The following is a 19,105-nucleotide window of genomic DNA, read 5'->3' on the forward strand; positions in this document are numbered from 1 at the left end:
TGGTGGTCTTTTAGGGCCGAGGTGTTTTCGAATCAGAGACGGCAATACTCTTGTAGCGTACCTGCTGTGGGGTCCGGATCTAGCAGCTGGGACTGCATGGCATCTGTGTGTCTGTGGAAGTTCTATCTCAGGTCTGACCTTTCCCTTTTATTTTATCGTCCCCTTTTCCTGTAAACCTCCCTTTTTGTATTCAGATTTTAATGTGGTAGGTTCTGTTTGTATTAGGCTAGGTGTGGGTCCTCTGGCTTTCTGCCATCCCAGGGTTGCTAGCACGGTTCTCCTGTCCTCTGGCACCAGCTGTGGTGGCCTCGATCAATCCCGCTGTTCTGTGCATGCAAGCCGTGGTGGCCATCTTGGACGAGGTAAAAAGGCTTCCCTCGGATGACATGAACCTCCTGGATAGGAGGATTGGCAGAGGGGGCACAGTCGATCATAAGGGCAGACAGATTTCTTAACCTCCCTGGCGGTATGATTATGTTCGATTTTTGATGCTCAAAGCAGGACATTGTTTCGCATGGAAATTTAGCATTTTATATTGTAGGCCTGTAATTCTTAGGAATAACATGCTTAAATCTGTCCAAACAAGAGTCTAGTAGACATCCCTGGTATGATAAAGTTTGAAAAATGAAATCATAAATTATAATATAATAACTATAAATAATTATAACAAATAATAATATAATAATACAATTTATTCAATAATGTAATCAAATCAAAAACACTGAAATTTGCTCATTTGCAGAATTGTAGTTGTTGTTACTTTCAGTGTTTGATGACGAATTTCCCCACAAATCACTATCGCTCAATTCTGCAAGTGATTCTAATTTATTATCGCTGTTTTCTAGCTGGTCTAAAACCACTTTTGACGTAAAGGGACATTTTTTGGTTGCCATGGACAATGTAAAGTTTACAGGCAGAACAGTATTTATAATATAAAATTGCATGTAGGGCACTGGACAAAGCACTAGGGACAAAAGGAATGTGAAATAATTTGATACAGTAATGTAATCTGTAAGATTACAGTGTACTGTATGTGTTATGTGTTTTTCACTTCTTGAATTTGGTGCCAGGCTCTGTCCCCGTGCACCACAACGCTCACAGGGAACGGAGCCTGGCACTGTGATGAATCAGGCAGAGGACACAGCTTGCACACAGCGGGGAGACATCGCTGTGTGGCTCGGGGTTACCGCATTTGGTAGTGAAAATTCACCCCGAGCCACACTCGGGAATACTGCCAGGGAGGTTAATGGATACCACTTGATTCAGGCATCTGGACTAGCAGGATCTTTAAAGAGCAGACAGATTTCAGGTAAGTCAGGTTATGGGGGGTAAAAAGAGAGAAAAATATTTATATATGTGTGTTTTAGTTTTCTTTCGCTCTTTCCATTCCCTTCTTATTTCCTCCCTGTTATCGTGCAGTCCCCTTTGCATCTTTTGGTTCTTCCGCCAGCATGAGGCTAATACCACATAACAAAGACCCCTGCACTATCAGGTAAGGGCCAGCTTTGGGTAAGTAACAAAATGCAGGAAAAAAGAGTGCATTATGCCCTGACAAGCGTGCCTTGTCTATTTCAGCCCTAGCCGATTGTACTCCTGCTCTAGGAGGTCCAGAGACCCTCTGGATCGTCAGGAAGTTTCCAGGGCAGAAAGTGACTCCTCCAGTCCTGACAGACCCCAGTACAAGGGACGCAAATGTACGCTTAAGTGAAAGCACACAGCTTCTCCTCTAAGGGCTCAGCGCCCGAAAGGCAAATGTCGTTTAGTGGAGTTAACCCCATGCAAGGAAAGCTAATTTGCAGCAACTGCTTCAGACAGCTTGCCAGAGACCAGGAGTATGAGAGTCAGTGGGTGTCAACCTTGCTCAAGAAAATAGTCCACGACTCCCTGGCAGAGTTTTCCAGATGTCTTGGACAACCAGGGACAGAAGTGGACAAACAGTGTGGGCCCTGCACCAGGTCTAAACCAAGCCATTTAATCCTCTCTAACTAGAGAGGAACCAGGCCTTCAGGGGTGACTCCAGACCAGCGGATTAGGTGCGCTGATGCTCCAGATCCAGTTTTACAGCCAACCTTCCAGAGGGAGAAGATACTGCATCCTCCTCGGCAGAGGATCCTGAAGGTTCAGGCTTTGAATTTGCAATGGTGCAACCATTCATTAAGGCAGTAAAAGTTGCACTGAAATGGGAAGACCCGGAACCTTCTCTAAAAAAGGAGAAAACAATCCCCACCTAAAGAAACAGGTAGCTATCTTTCCTCTTATGACAGAAATAAGAGGCCTGTTTCAAGAAAAATGGGAGAAAGGAGAGAGAAAATTGTTTTCAACGAACGGGTTGCAGAAATTGTATCCACTCATGGAAGAGGATGCAACGTCTTTATCTAATCCGTCAACGGTGGATGCGGCAGTTACTAGACTGGCCAAGAATGTGACACTTACAATGGAAGACTATTTCTCCTTTCGTGACATCTTGGATAGACGCATTAACTCGGACTTAAGAAAGTCCTAGTGACAGGTGGTGCCTGTAAGCCTGCTGTGGCTTTAAAATCAGTAGCAAGCACTATGCGAGTGTGGGCGCAGATCCTAGAGTATGCAATCAATCAACCAGATGCCAAAAGAAAAAACATCAAGGCTCTTGATGAGATAAATGCTCTCAGCGGACTTTGTGGGAGAGGCAGCTATAGACATTATTCGATGGTCTGCCAGAGCTATGCTTAGCTCAGTCACAGCCAAAAGAACTTTGTGGCTAAAACCCTGGGAGGCCGACCCATCCACAAAGCAGAACTGCAGCAAACTGCTTTTTCCCAAGATCGGAGATCCAGACGCCAGAGGGGGTGATCAACCAGAGGGGCGCTAAACAGGTACCGGGATTTCTGAGGTTTTCATCCATCCAAGGATTCTAGAAGGGGTTGGAGGGGTATGCAGTCAACCTTTCTTAGATCACAGAAAACGAAGGGCCCTGTGGCTCCCTCATGTACCCAGAAGCCCTTTGACGCCACACCCACCCAGGGGGAGGCGGTTGGAGCCAGGCTGCTCAAATTTGCCTAGTGTCGGGGCTGGCTCAGCCCTTCCTTCTCTCAGCTGTCAGCTAATTGCCAGCTCTCATCTCTCCCCACAGTTAACCAACTGTTGTGGATCTGCTCATCAGTCCTGCCTACCTAAAGATCTCTAGCTCACTTCATTCATGCGTTCCCCTTGGTCACATCACAAGAAACCATCTCCTGCGTTCCTGTTTAAAGACTGGCTTTGCTGACATCCCTTCTGGATCCTTATCCTGCTTGCTGTTCCTCTACTTGGATCCCTGACTTCTGGCCTGGCTGATTACCTGATCTGGTTACTGAGCTCTGGCTTGGCTGATTACCCGATCTGGTTACTGAACTCTGGCTTGGCTGACTACCTAATCTGGTTACTGGACTCTGGCTATGCTTTGACTATGCTTACTCTATTTACCTTTTTATTTTTATTATTAAACAAGTGCCGAACCTTGAGGTCCTGTCATGGACAGACCTTAGGTGGTGTTGTGTCATCCCCAGTTATCCAGAAGGATAAGCCCCTGGTTTCAGTCACCCTTTCTTGGGCTAAGTCATCTATCGAGATACAGGCTCTAATGGACTCTGGGGCTGCAGGCCTGTTCATTAATGTTGCCTTTGTATCAAAGCACTCGATTCCACTGCAGCTGCGTGACACTCCACTTACCATTGAGGGTCTTAACGGGAGACCTCTACAGCCTGCCTATGTGACTCATGAGACGGTTCCATTGTCCATGGCCGTAGGGGCTCTTCACCATCCATCCAATTCCGAGTGATTTTGTCTCCTAAGTTTCCTCTGGTTATTGGTTATCCTTGGTTACAGAGGCACAACCCCTCTTTTGGCTCCGTGCTGAGGTTCTCTCCTGGTCACCACAATGCAGTGAAACATGCTTCCGGAAGGTAGCCAAGGTCCTGTGTACCTCTTCACTCTCCTCCCTGCCAGAGGAGTACCGTGATTTTAGCGATGTCTTTGACAAAGATAGTTTGCCTCCACGCCGGCCGTAGGATTGCACAATTGACCTTCAACCTGGTGCTACTCCCCCTCGTGGCCGGGTTTACCCTTTGTTGGTCTTGGAGGATAAAGCCATGGAGGAGTATTTTGCAGACACACTTTCTCTGGGTTTCATCCGCAAATCCTTGTCTCCTGCTGGTGCTGGTTTCTTCTTTGTGAAGAAGAGGAGCGGTATTGAATCTCATATATACCAGATTATGAAACGGTTTTATGCATGCCATCTGTACTTTAATCTAATACGAAGTGAACTGTTTTTGTTGTGAAAATTTAAATAAACTTCTATGTTAAAAAAAAAAGAAGAGGAGCGGTGAACTGAGACCATGTATTGATTATAGGGGTCTCAATCACTTCACGATTAAGAATGACTACCCGATCCCGTTGATTACAGAGTTATTTGACCGCCTCAAGGGAGCAAAGGTTTTCACTAAGCTTGATCTGAGAGGGGCTTACAATCTCGTGAGGATTAAGGAGGGCGACGAGTGGAAAACTGCATTTAATACCAGAACAGGCCATTATGAGTATCTCGTAATGCCTTTTGGCCTTTGTAATGCCCCGGCAGTTTTCCAGGAATTTATTAACAATGTCCTCCGAGATTTGTTGCAGTTATGTGTGGTGGTTTATCTCGATGATATCCTCATATTTTCCAAGTCCCTGGAGAGCCACCACACAGATGTCTGTTGTGTGCTTTTGAAATGAAGAGAGAACAATCTCTATTGTAAACTGGAGAAGTGTGAGTTCCATCGGGAACAGGTTAAATTCCTGGGCTATGTCATTTCGACTGCTGGTTTTTCTATGGACCCAGAGAAACTTTCGGCAGTCCTACAGTGGCCTCGGCCCATGGGGTTACGTCCTCTGCAGCGTTTCCTGGGTTTTGCCAACTATTATCGGAAGTTTATTTGTAACTTCTCGTCTCTAGTCAAGCCCCTGACCAATATGACCAGAAAGAACGGTAACCCACAGAGTTGGTCTCCTGGGTCCATTAAGGCTATTGAAAGTCTCAAGGCTGCCTTTGTTTCTGCTCCTGTGTTGGCACATCCTGATCCTACGTTACCTTTCATCCTTGAGGGGGATGCTTCTGAGACTGGTGTTGGCGCCCTTCTGTCTCAACGTCCTACCTCTGAGAGTGCTATGCATCCTTGTGGCTACTTTCCCAAGAAATTGTCACCTGCCGAGTGCAATTATGAGATTGGTGACAGAGAGCTGTTGGCAATCATTTTAGCCCTAAAAGAATGGAGACATCTCCTCGAAGGTACCACTGTGCCGGTTCTCATTCTCACTGACCATAAGAATCTCACATTCTTGTCTGAGGCTAAACGCCTCTCCCAGAAGGGCGCTATGGGCTCATTGTCAAGTTTCAATTACATTGTCTCATTCTTACCCGGTACTAAGAATGTAAGGGCTGAGGCCTTGTCACAACAATTTTCCTCCACTTCCAAGTTGGAGTTGGTTCCGGTTCTTATGATTCCTCCTGATCGTATTCTGGCTACGGTTCGCACCAGTCTTACTTCTCCTTTGGGTGACAAAATTCTTGCTGCTCAGGTCGATGCTCCTCCTGAGAAACCTTGTGACCACTGCTTTGTCCCAGAGTGTCTCTGTACTGCCGTGCTCCAGACTTACCATTCTCCCAAGGCAGCTGGCCAACCTGGTAAGGATCAACTCCTTTGGGCCATTTCCCAACAATTCTGGTGGGCTAGTCTATGTGCTGATGTAGCTGCCTGTTCCGTGTGTGCTCAGAGTAAGACTCCACGACACCTTCCAGTGGGCCTCCTACAACCCATACCCAATGGAGAGAGGCCCTGGACCAACCTTTCTATGGATTTCATTGTGGAGTTGCCCAACTCCCAAGGCAACACAGTTATCCTTATGGTGGTTGACCGGTTCTCAAAGATGTGTCATTGTATTCCACTTAAGAAGTTGCCCACTTCTAAGGAACTAGCTTCCATTTTTGCTTGGGAGATCTCTCGCTTACATGGGCTACCCAAGGTGATTGTCTTGGACAGGGGTAGTCAGTTTGTGTCCCGGTTCTGGCCAGCCTTTTGTGCACAGCTGGGAATTCAGCTTGCTTTCACCTCTGTGTATCACCCGCAGTCTAATGGGGCCACTAAACGAGGCAATCAGTCCTTGGAGCAATTCCTCTGTTGCTATATTTCTGACCATCACAATAACTGGTCAGACCTATTTTGTGAGTTTGCTCACAACAGTGCCTTGAATTCTGCTTCCCGATTGTCTCAGTTTATGGCGAATTATGGTTTCCAACCTTCCATGTTTCCTGACTCATTTGTTCCGCAGAGTATTCCTGCGCTAGAGGAGCATATGTGTGGTCTTCGTTCCACTTGGGCACAAGTCCAGGAGGCTTTGCGTCATGCCAATCATAGGTACAGACTGAATGCTGACTCATTTGTTCCGCAGAGTATTCCTGCGCTAGAGGAGCATATGTGTGGTCTTCGTTCCACTTGGGCACAAGTCCAGGAGGCTTTGCGTCATGCCAATCATAGGTACAGACTTCATGCTGACTGCAGACGCCTGCCTGCGCCTTCCTATCAGGTTGGGGACAGGGTCTGGCTGTCATCTCGCAACCTCCGACTTTGTGTTCCCTCACTGAAGTTCGCACCTTGGTTTATTGGGCCTTTCTGTATCCTTTGCAGGATTAACCCAGTGGCTTACGCATTGGACCTTCCTCCAAGTATGCGCATATCAAATGTGTTTCATGTCTCCTTATTGAAACCGTTGGTCTGCAACCGCTTTACCACCTCGTTGCCACATCCTCACACTATACAGGTTGAGAACCATGAGTAGTATGAGGTACAATCCATTGTTGACTCCCGTAGGTTTCGTGGATGCATACAGTACCTGGTGCATTGGAAGGGGTACAGTCTGGAGGAACGCTCTTGGGTCTCATGCTCGGACGTACATGCTCCTGCCCTCCTCCGTGATTTCCATAGATGTTTTCCCCTCAAGCGCGGTGGTCCTCCGAAGGGGAGGGGTCGTTGAGGAGAGGGGTACTGTCAGGGCTGGCTCAGCCCTTCTTTCTCTGAGCTGGCCGCTCAGCTGTCAGCTAATTGCCAGCTCTCATCTCTCTCCACAGTTAACCAGCTGTTGTGGATCTGCTCGTCAGTCCCGCCTACTTAAAGATCTCCAGCTCAGGTCATTCCTGCCTTCGTCTTGGTCACATCACAAGAAACCATCTCCTGCGTTCCTGTGTAAAGACTGGCTTTGCTGACATCCCTTCTGGCTCCTTATCCTGCTTGCTGTTCCTCTACTTGGATCCCTGACTTCTGGCCTGGCTGATTACCCGATCTGGTTACTGAACTCTGGCTTGGCTGACTACCCGTTCCGGTTACTGGACTCTGGCTATGCTTTGACTACGCTTACTCTATTTACCTTTTTATTTTTATTATTAAACAAGTGTGATTTTACTGTACTTCTGTCTCGGTCTGGTTCATGGTTTCTGACAACTAGGTCTGGCAAGACCACTGTCAAGATCGGTGGGTGCAGTCAACAGTGGCGCAGGGCCAATATTGGCGGTTCAAATGGCAGCCTCCAGAATACTCCTTCACCCCCACCAAGACAACACAGTCACCCCCAGAAGTTAGCTGCTCTTCAGGAGTACATCAACATCTTGTTGCTTCAAGGGGCAATCATATCAGTTCCGGTCTGTGAAAGGTTTACAGGCTTTTACTCACCACTCTTCCTGATCCAGAAAAAAAACAGGGGCTTCAGACCAGTGATTTACCTTAAGAAGCTGAACCAATTTATCCAGGTAGAGCGATTCAAGATGGAGTCCCTCCACACCATAATCCAGATAATTCAACCAAAAGACTGGATGATTTCGGTGGATTTACAGGATGCCTACCTGCATAACCCAATTCTTTAGTCATGCCATCAGTTGCTCAGGTTCGCCATGGGGACAGGCATTACCAATTTGACTGCCTTCCCTTCGGCCTATCCAATACTCCTCAAACCTTCACCAAGGTTCTGATTGCAGCCTTGACCCCACTGAGGGAGAAAGGGCCCAGAGTCCATCATTTCTTGGATGATATCATCCTCCTGGCCCAGGACCAAGACCTTTTGCGGATGCAGAAGGAGCTCCTGCTGTCCACCTTACGGTCATTTGGCTGGATAGTCAACTATCAAAAAAGCCAGCTGGAACCTACACAGAAAATGGTCCACTTATGCCACGTACACACAAGCGGACTTTTCGACCGGACTGGTCTGACGGTCTATCCGACGGACTTTCCTAACGAACGGACTTGCCTACACACGATCACACCAAAGTCCAACGGATTCGTACGTGATGACGTACGACCAGACTAAAATAAGGAAGTTGATAGACAGTAGCCAATAGCTGCCCTAGCGTTGGTTTTAATCCTTCAGACTAGCATACAGACGAGCGGATTTTTTGACCGGACTCGAGTCTGTCGGAAAAATTTAAAACATGTTTTATTTCTAGGTCCGTCGGACTTTTGGGAAAAAAAGTCCGCTGAAGCCCACACACGATCGAATTGTCTGACGAAGTCTGGTCCGCCGGACCAAGTCTGCCGGAAAGTCCGCTGTGTGTACGCGGCAATAGGGGCATAGTTCACTACTCAGGCGGCCACAGTTTCTTTGCCTCTTCAGAAACTCCCCAAAATCAGGGAAAAGTTCCAACAGGCATTGGCTGCACCACTGATGCCAGCATCCCAGTGCATGAGTCTTCTCAGGACGATGGCTTCATGTATCCTGATGATCCCCTGGGGTCACTGGAAACTCAGTTTTCTAACAGGGCTTCCTGATACAATGGAAGAGGGTTTGTCTAGCCCAGCCAATCACGATCACCAGCCGGATGCGCCAAGGTCTCTGGTGGTGGACGAGACAAGAAATGCTAGTACAGCATTGTCCATTAGGGCCACACCCATGGATCATTGTTATCATAGATACCAGAGCAGCAGGGTGGGGCACCACCTGCGAACAACTCAAGATCAAGGGCAGATGGGAATTTCTCAATTTAGGGCCTAGTTTCCAATATTCTGGAACTTCGAGCAGCATTCATGGCATTAGCCACTTTGCTGCCTCACATACAGGGTCGCCCAGTCCTGCTCCATCTGGACAACATGGCAGCAGTGTCCTACATACAGCGTCAAGGCGGGACGCACAGCCAATCTTGAGAGAGGTGAAACAACAATATCTCCCAGATTTGAGCGCCATATATCTTCCAGGCTGTCAGAACTTGGAAGCAGATCGCCTATCCAGACAATTCAAGGATTCAAGCAAGTTTACATACCCCAGTTCTTAAAACCGTGTATTGCACCCTTTAACATCAATGACATCTTGAAGTCTTTTGTGGTATTTGTGGATGAGGCTCTTTATCTTCTTAGATGGTAAAGCTGCCCATTCCTCTTGGCAAAAAGCCTCCAGTTCCTGTAAATTCTTGGGCTGTCTTGCATGAACTGCACGTTTGATATCTCCCCAAAGTGACTCAATAATATTGAGGTCAGGAGACTGAGATGGCCACTCCAGAATCTTCACTTTATTCTGCTGTAGCCAATGACAGGTCAACTTGGCAATGTGTTTTGGGTCAATGTCATGTTGGAATGTCCAAGTACATCCCATGCGCAGCTTCCTGGCTGATGAATGCAAATGGTCCTCCAGTATTTTTTGATACCATACTGAATTCATCTTGCCATCAATTTTGACCAAATTTCCTGTGCCTTTGTAGCTCACATATCCCCAAAACATCAGTGATCCACCTCAGTGTTTCACAGTAGGAATGGTGTACCTTTCATTATAGGCCTGGTTGAATCCTCTCCAAATGTAGTGTTTATGGTTGTGGCCAAAAAGCTAAATTTTGGTCTCATCATTCCAAATGACTTTGTGCCAGAAGGTTTGAGGCTTGTCTCTGTGCTGTTTGGCGTATTGTAAGAGGGATACTTTGTGGCATTTGTGTAGTAATGACTTTCTTCTGGCGACTCTACCATGGAGCCCATCTTTCTTCAAGTGCTTCCTTATTGTGCATCTTGAAAATGCCACACCACATGTTTTCAGAGAGTCCTGTATTTCACCTGAAGTTATTTGTGGGTTTTTCTTTGCATCCCGAACAATTTTCCTGGTTGTTGTGGATAAAATTTTAGTTGGTCTACCTGACCGTGGTTTGGTTTCAACAGAAACCCTCATTTTCCACTTCTTGATTAGAGTTTGAACACTGCTGTTTGGCATTCTCAATTCCTTGGATATCTTTTTATATCCCCTTTAATACAGTTCAACTACCTTTTCCCGCAGATCCTTTGACAATTCTTTTGCTTTCCCCATGACTCAGAATCCAGAAACGTCAGTGCAGCACTGGATGGAAGATGCAAGGGTCTGTCAGGAGTCCAGAAACTCATTCACCTTTTATACACACACACTAATTACAAGCAAACAGATCACAGGTGAGGATGGTTACCTTTTAACCACTTACTTACTGGGCACTTAAACCCTCCCTCCTGCCCAGATCAATTTTCAGCTTTCAGCAATGACGCACTTTGAATGACAATTGCGCGGTCATACAACAAATTAATTTGTACCCAAGTTAAATTTTTATCATTTTTTTCACACAAATAGAGCTTTCTTTTGGTGGTATTTAATCACAGCTGGGGTTTTTATTTTTTGCTAAACAAACAAAAAAAGATGGGAAAATTTTGAAAAAAAAATCATGTTTCATAGTTTGTTATAAAATTTTGCAAACAGGTAATTTTTCTCCTTCATTGATATGCGCTAATGAGGCGGCACTGGTGGGCACTGATAGGCTGCACTGGTGGGCACTGATAAGCTGCACTGATGGGCACTGATAGGCACAGTTAAGGCGGCACTGATAGGCACAGATAAGGCGGCACTGATGGGGACAGATAAGGCAGTACTGATGGGCACAGATAAAGTGGCACTGATGGCCACTGATAAGATGGCACTGATGGGCCCTGGTGGGTGACACTGATGGGCACTGATAGGTGTTACTGATAGGTGGCACTGATGGGCACTGGTATATGACACTGATGGGCAGCACTGTTGATGAGGCACTGATTGTGGGCACTGATGGGTGGCACTGTGGGCACTGATGGCTAGCACTGTGGGCACTGGTAGGTGGCGCTGGTGGGCACTGGTAGGCAGCACTGTTGTCTACTGCTAGGTGGCACAGGTGGGCACAGATGAGCTGGCGGCAGCTCTCCTTGATCGGGACTGATGTCCCTCTCACAGCCGCTGGTGATCTTTTTTTCCCCCTCACGCTGTCAGCGCGAGGAGAAAAATAGCCGATTACCGACTCTGTTTACATCACATAATCAGTTGTCATTGGCTGACAGTTGATCATGTGGTAAGTTGTCAGGATCGACCCCCTTACTCTGATCTGTGATCAGCCGAGTCTAATAGACTCGCTGATCACAGAGCATGCCGTGCGCGCCCTACAGGGGGCAAGCAGGCCGCTCGGGCATGGAAGGACATTAATAGACGTACTCCCAGCAAAGTAGGTCTGCACTGTAGCCGTCATTCGGCTAAAGCATGGATCTGAACAAGTTCATAGCCATTCAAACCCCTTTGTTTTAACTTGTGTGCATGTTATCAGGCCAAAATCACCAGGGTATGTAAACTTTTGATCAGGGTAATTTGCGTAATTTCTGTTGTCATTATGATTTAAAAAGAGTAAACACAGTTGATTGATAATAAATGGCTTCAGCCAAACACTATTCATGAGTGAAAGAAAAGTTTTTGTGTTATCATTCATATTCTCTGAAAAATGGCCAGGAAATCATAAATTCTTCCGGGGTATGTAAACTTATGAGAACAACTGTATATTATGTGATGAATGACTCAGGGTTTCACCTATTACTCAGCGCTCCCAACCTGTTCAGTCTCCTTCTGCCCGACAACTAGTGACAATCTGTGTATTCATTTTCCTATTGGACAGAGAGCCAACCTCATCCAATCAGCACAGAGCTTCCTGTACACAGGTCTAACACACAGTGTGACTTCATAGCTGCTCTGAAGTTGATGGTGTTATGTTTTGTAGATTCTCCGTATAGATCACCCCCAGAGGATGGAGATGACACCCCTCATCCTGATCATTCTGGGGGTGTCAGGAGGGTATTGTGGTGAGTATTGCGGGGGGGGGGGGGGGGGGGGTTATGTGTTGTAGAATTGTGAAGTATCCTGTAATATATTCCTTTATATCGGGACGTACAAAACTGCATATTGGGATGATGGGATTATTGGCTGCAATACTGAGAACTCTCACTAGATGTCAATGTACTATATACACATATATATGGTAATGACTCTGTTGTTTCTCAAAATATGTTATTCTTTCCTGCAGTGCTTGATACAATGTTGCAAGAAGCAGTTGCTAATGTTTAACTCTTCACTTGCTGATATATATGCAGCTGTACAACAGGATACAAAAGTAATGTAAAAATTACATTTGACCTGTTTTTGATGGGAATATGGGTAGAATTATTATTTCTCATGGGGATCATTGGAAGAATATCATGTTAACACGCGACAATGAACATATTTAACCCATTACTAATAATAATATGCATATACTTTTTCTACATGGTGATTATGGGTGGAATATTGTAGTTAGCCATACATAGGAATATATTAAACCTATTTCTGATATAAATATGTATATAATTATATTTCTACATGGGGATTATTGGTGGAATATTGTTTATAAATATACATAGCAACATAATAAACCCATTTCTGATGAGAATAACCATATAATTATATTTCTACATGGGGGTTATTGGTGGAATATTGTTTATAAATATACATAGCAACATATTATACCTATTTCTGATATGAAAATGCATATAATTATTTTTCTACATGAGGGATTATTGGTGGAATATTGTTTATAAATATACATAGCAACATATTAAACTTATTTCCAATATGAAAATCCATATAATTATTTTTCTACTTGGGGATTATTGGTGGAATATTGTTTATAAATATACATAGCAAAATATTTAACTCATTTATGATATGAATATGCATGGAATTATTTTTCTACATGGGGATTATTGGTGGAATATTGTTTATAAATAAACATAGCAACATAATTAATCCATTTATGATATGAATATGCATGTAATTATTTTTCTACATGGGGATTATTGGTGGAATATTGTTTATAAATATACATAGCAACATATTAAACCCATTTCTGATGAGAAAATGCATATAATTATATTTCTACATGGGGATTATTGGTGGAATATTGTTTATAAATATACATAGCAACATATTAAACCCATTTCTGATGAGAATATGCATAAAATTATATTTCTACATGGGGATTATTGGTGGAATATTGTTTATAAATATACATAGCAACATATTAAACCTATTTCTGATATGAAAATGCATATAATTATTTTTCTACATGGGGATTATTGGTGGAATATTGTTTATAAATATACATAGCAACATATTAAACCCATTTCTGATGAGAATATGCATATAATTATATTTCTACATGGGGATTATTGGTGGAATATCATTTATAAATATACATAGCAACATATTTAACCCATTTCTGATAAGAATATGCATATAATTGTTTTTATACATGGGGATTATGGGTGAAATATCTTAGCTAAACATCCTATGTAATACATTTGACCTGTTTCTCATAGGAATATGGTTAAAGTTATTGTTTTTTAGGTTGATTATGACTGGACTATCATTTACAATAACATTTAACATATTTAACCTATTTATGAGATGAATAGCCACATAATTATTTTTCTTCATGGGTGAAATGCCATGGTTAAACATGCCTAGGAATAGGGATGAGCTTCGAGTTCGAGTCGAACATGAGTTTGACTGAAACATCGGCTGTTAGATCGTTCCCAAATATCAAACATTAGGGGGCGTTTGTGCCAAATTCGAGTGGAGCGCCACACCCCATAATGCACTGATTAATCGCAGTGCATTGGCCAAACCTGCACTATGACCCGCTACTTTTGCCAATCACAGCACCGTCAGCAAGGAGGCATAATTGGCCAAAGGCAGGGTGCCTTTGACCAATTATGGCTCAGGGGGTTAAGTCCATGCCCCACACTATATAAGGCCGCCTGGACATCAGCCTTGTGTAGTGTGTTGCTTGCAGAGAGAGAGATATCTAGAGAGAGAGAGAGTTTAATTTCATTTACTTTGAGTAGGCAGTTTCTAATATAATATATATATATATATATATATATATATATATATATATATATATATATATTATATACCAGTATTTCTAATATACTTCAGGCAGGCAGTTGATTCAGTTAGCTGCAGTGTATTTAATATATATACAGTAAAACTTTGGTTTGAGAGCGTTTTGCAAGACAAGCAAAATGTTTTATTAAATTTTGCCTTGATATACAAGCAATGTCTTGATATAAGAGTAGCGTCATGTCAAAGCTGAGTGTAGCTATATGGTTACATTTAATGACGGTACAACATTTAGCAACTTATATCTATATATAGGGATGAGCCGAACACCCCCCTGTTCGGTTCGCACCAGAACATGCGAACAGGAAAAAAATTCATTCGAACACGCGAACACCGTTAAAGTCTATGGGACACGAACATGAATAATCAAAAGTGCTAATTTTAAAGGCTAATATGCAAGTTATTGTCAATAAAAGTGTTTGGGGACCTGGGTCCTGCCCCAGGGAACATTGATCAATGCAAAAAAAAGTTTTAAAAACGGCCGTTTTTTCAGGAGCAGTGATTTTAATAATGCTTAAAGTCAAACAATAAAAGTGTAATATCCCTTTAAATTTCATACCTGGGGGGTATCTATAGTATGCCTGTAAAGGGGCGCATGTTTCCCGTGTTTAGAACAGTCTGACAGCAAAATGACATTTTGAAGGAAAAATCTCATTTAAAACTACCGCGGCTATTGCATTGCCGACAATACACATAGAAGTTCATTGATAAAAACGGCATGGGAATTCCCCACAGGGCAACCCCGAACCAAAATTAAAAAAAAAATGATGTGGGAGTCCCCCTAAATTCCATACAAGGCCCTTCAGGTCTGCTATGGATATTAAGGGGAACCCCAGCCAAAATTTAAAAAAAAAATTGACGTGGGGTTCCCCCTAAAGACCCTTCAGGTCTGGTATGGATTTTAAGGGGAACCCCGCGCCAAAAAAAAAAACAAAAACGGCGTGGGGTCCCCTTAAAAATCCATACCAGACCCTTATCCGAGCACGCAACCTGGCAGGCCACAGGAAAAGAGGGGGGACGAGAGTGCGGCCCCCCCCCCCTCCTGAACCGTACCAGGCCACATGCCCTCAACATTGGGAGGGTGCTTTGGGGTAGCCCCCCAAAACACCTTGTCCCCATGTTGATGAAGACAAGGGCCTCATCCCCACAACCCTGGCCGGTGGTTGTGGGGGTCTGCGGGCGGGGGGCTTATCGGAATCTGGAAGCCCCCTTTAACAAGGGGACCCCCAGATCACCGGGTGGCCGGAGAAGAAATGAAGAAGGAAGAAGAGATGAAGAAGAGAAGAAGAAGAAGATGAAGAAGAAGATGAAGATGAAGAAGAAGATGAAGAGAAGAGTGGGAGCCTCCCCCCTCATGCCATGGGTGCGGAGCGGCCCGAGGAGAAGAAGATAGAAGACGCCGCGGAGGAGATGCTGGACGAGAACGCCGGAGGAAGAACCAGAAGAACCAGAAGAAGAAGAAGATGAAGGAAGAAAGAAGAAGCATTTAAATAAAGGAATTGTCAAAAACTGTCTCTTGTCATTTTTAACATTTTTGACAGTTTTTTAGTGAAATGGTAGGGGTAAGTACCCCCTTACCATTTCACACAGGGGGGGGCGGGATCTGGGGGTCCCCTTGTTAAAGGGGGCTTCCAGATTCCGATAAGCCCCCCGCCCGCAGACCCCCACAACCACCGGCCAGGGTTGTGGGGATGAGGCCCTTGTCTTCATCAACATGGAGACAAGGTGTTTTGGGGGGCTACCCCAAAGCACCCTCCCAATGTTGAGGGCATGTGGCCTGGTACGGTTCAGGAGGGGGGGGCCGCACTCTCGTCCCCCCCTCTTTTCCTGCGGCCTGCCAGGTTGCGTGCTCGGATAAGGGTCTGGTATGGATTTTTAGGGGGACCCCACGCCGTTTTTTTTTTTTTTTTTTGGCGCGGGGTTCCCCTTAAAATCCATACCAGACCTGAAGGGTCTGGTATGGAATTTAGGGGGCACCCCACGTCAATTTTTTTTTTAAATTTTGGCTGGGGTTCCCCTTAATATCCATACCAGACCTGAAGGGCCTTGTATGGAATTTAGGGGGACCCCCACATCATTTTTTTTTTTTTATTTTGGTTCGGGGTTGCCCTGTGGGGAATTCCCATGCCGTTTTTATCAATGAACTTCTATGTGTATTGTCGGCAATGCAATAGCCGCGGGTAGTTTTAAATGAGTTTTTTCCTTCCAAATGTCATTTTGCTGTCAGACTGTTCTAAACACAGGAAACATGCGCCCCTTTACAGGCATACTATAGACACGCCCCAGGTACGAAATTTAAAGGGATATTACACTTTTATTGTTTGACTTTAAGCATTAATAAAATCACTGCTCCTGAAAAAACGTCCGTTTTTAAAACTTTTTTTTGCATTGATCCATGTCCCCTGGGGCAGGACCCGGGTCCCCAAACACTTTTTATGACAATAACTTGCATATAAGCCTTTAAAATTAGCACTTTTGATTTCTCCCATAGACTTTTAAAGGGTGTTCCGCGGCATTCGAATTTGCCGCGAACACCCCAAATTGTTCGCTATTCGGCGAACTTGCGAACAGCCAATGTTCGAGTAGAACATGAGTTCGACTCGAACTCGAAGCTCATCCCTATATATATATATACACATCCCGGCTTTGTATATATAGATAGATAGATAGATAGATAGATAGATAGATAGATAGATAGATAGATAGATAGATAGATAGATAGATAGATAGATACGCTGTATCCAGTTTAGCTAGATCTCACTGAAGACCGTTCTTGGTGTACGTATCCAAATACACTTTCAGGAAGGCAGGCAGGCAAATGATTCAGTGATCTGCAGTGCATAAAATATATATAGTGTCTCCTACATATATATATCCACTGCATTCCAGTCTAGCCAAGCCTATATCTGACTGCAGGCCATTGCTGGTGTATGTTCTCAAATACACTTTCAGGCAGGCAGGCAAGTGATTTAGTGATCTGCAGTGCATTAAGTATATATACAGTCTCCAATATATATATATATATATATATATATATATATATATATATATATATATATATATATCCACTGCATTCTAGTCTAGCCAAGCCTTTACCTGACTGCAGGCCATTCCTGGTGAAATTTTTCTAGTAAACTTCAGGCAGTGTTTTGCTAATCCAATTTTACTCCATGTCTGGAAGGCCACCAAGGAAAGGCAGATGCTCACAGGCCACTAAAAGAGGGAAAGCAGGCTCTGTGTCTACAGCCAACAGTTGTGGTCATGGACACTGTGCATCCTCAGCACATGTCCGTGGGGCACGCTTGTCCTTTTTTTCGACAGCTGGCCGCATTGAGCTACAACAAGCAGAAGAGTTGATAGAATGGATCACAAAGCCATCCTCATCCTCTGTCACCCAGGCTAAGACAAGTTTGGCTGCCAATGCAGCTGCCAAAGCGGCATATTCCATCGGCTCAATTAAATCAGTCACTCCTTAGCTAGCCCCACCATCTTATCTTGAGGAGTCCCCCGAACTGTTTGACCACAGTGTCGGGTAAATACTGCAGAAGAATGCGCAGCATTTTGAAGGGTCCGATGATGGTACCCAGGTTGATGATGAAGGCAGTAACATGAGTCCAGAGAGAGGGGGTGCCCAAGAAGCACAAGAAACTGTCAGTCATGTTCCCCCAGCAGCAGCATACTGCCAGGTTTGCTCCAGTGGTGAGGAGGGAGGGGATGATGAGTTTACTGACTCTACATGTGTGCCTGATAGAAGAGAGGAGGAGGAGGCACATCTCCAACGAGGCAGGATGCCCTCCAGGGGCCAGCTTAAGGACAGCCAACCAACTGCATCACACCGCATAGCTCCGCATGTGCAGGGCGCTGCTGACTCAGTTTTTTCAAAAGTTTGGTGTGGGCCTTTTTTGAGACGTGTGCAGCAGATCGCACCATTGCTTTTTGCAACATATGTCTGAAGCTTATCAAGCATGGCCAAAACAGCAGCCACTTGGGCACCACATGCTTGACCAGACATATGTCGAGCTCCCATGCAGTCCGTTGTCAACATTACTTAAAAGACCCACACCAAAGAACAAGGCGGACCTCTCCTTGCTCCTCATCAGCTGGGATCTCCAACCCCACTACACCTTCAGTCCTCTCAGAGACCTGCACTGAGAGGAATGAAGGTGTAGAATTAGGTGTCCCAAGCACTTGTGGGCAATCTGCTAGCGGTAAACCTCATTTTGATTGTAGCAGGCAAATTGCCCTACCCCAGTTGCTAAACCGTCAAAAGAAATTTGGCCCCAGCTATCCACATGCTCAGAGGCTGAATGCTAGTTTGGCTAATTTGCTAGCACTCCAACTACTGCCTTTTCAGCTGGTAGACTCTGCCCCCTTTTGAGAATCTGTGGAATGTGCGGTACCTCAGTGGCAGGTTCCCAAATGCCATTTTTTTTCTCAGGAGGCCATTCCGGCTCTATACCGGCATGTGGAAGGCAATGTCTTGGCCTCGTTGGACAGGGAGCGCAGCGGTAAGATGCATCTTACTGCTGACTCATGGTCCAGCAGGCATGGACATGGGCGTTACCTTTCTTTCATGGTGCACTGGGTAACCCTGCTGGTAGCTGGGAAGGATGCAGGACAGGGTGCATTAATGTTGGAGCTTGTTCCGCCACCATGCCTCCAAAATGCTGGTAGTGGTGATTCTGCCACACCTCTCTCCTCCACCCCCTCCTCTTCTTCTTCCGCTATCTCCTCTTCCTATGCAGATTTGACCACGGAACCAGTGGTGCTAAGTAGACGTTCTAGGGGCTACGCAAGCACTCAGGCAAAAAGATGCCACGCGGTGCTTAGGTTGGTC

General features: G+C 44.9%; 1 pseudogene; it reads left to right on the forward strand.

Annotated features, from left to right (window-relative positions):
* The first annotated feature begins 12,015 nt into the window (after window positions 1–12,015).
* The window catches only part of LOC141107493 (class I histocompatibility antigen, F10 alpha chain-like), a 178,504-nt pseudogene continuing 171,414 nt past the window's right edge, over window positions 12,016–19,105 (forward strand).

Source organism: Aquarana catesbeiana, linkage group LG09 (genome assembly GCF_042186555.1).
Source record: "Aquarana catesbeiana isolate 2022-GZ linkage group LG09, ASM4218655v1, whole genome shotgun sequence".
NCBI lineage: Eukaryota > Metazoa > Chordata > Amphibia > Anura > Ranidae > Aquarana > Aquarana catesbeiana.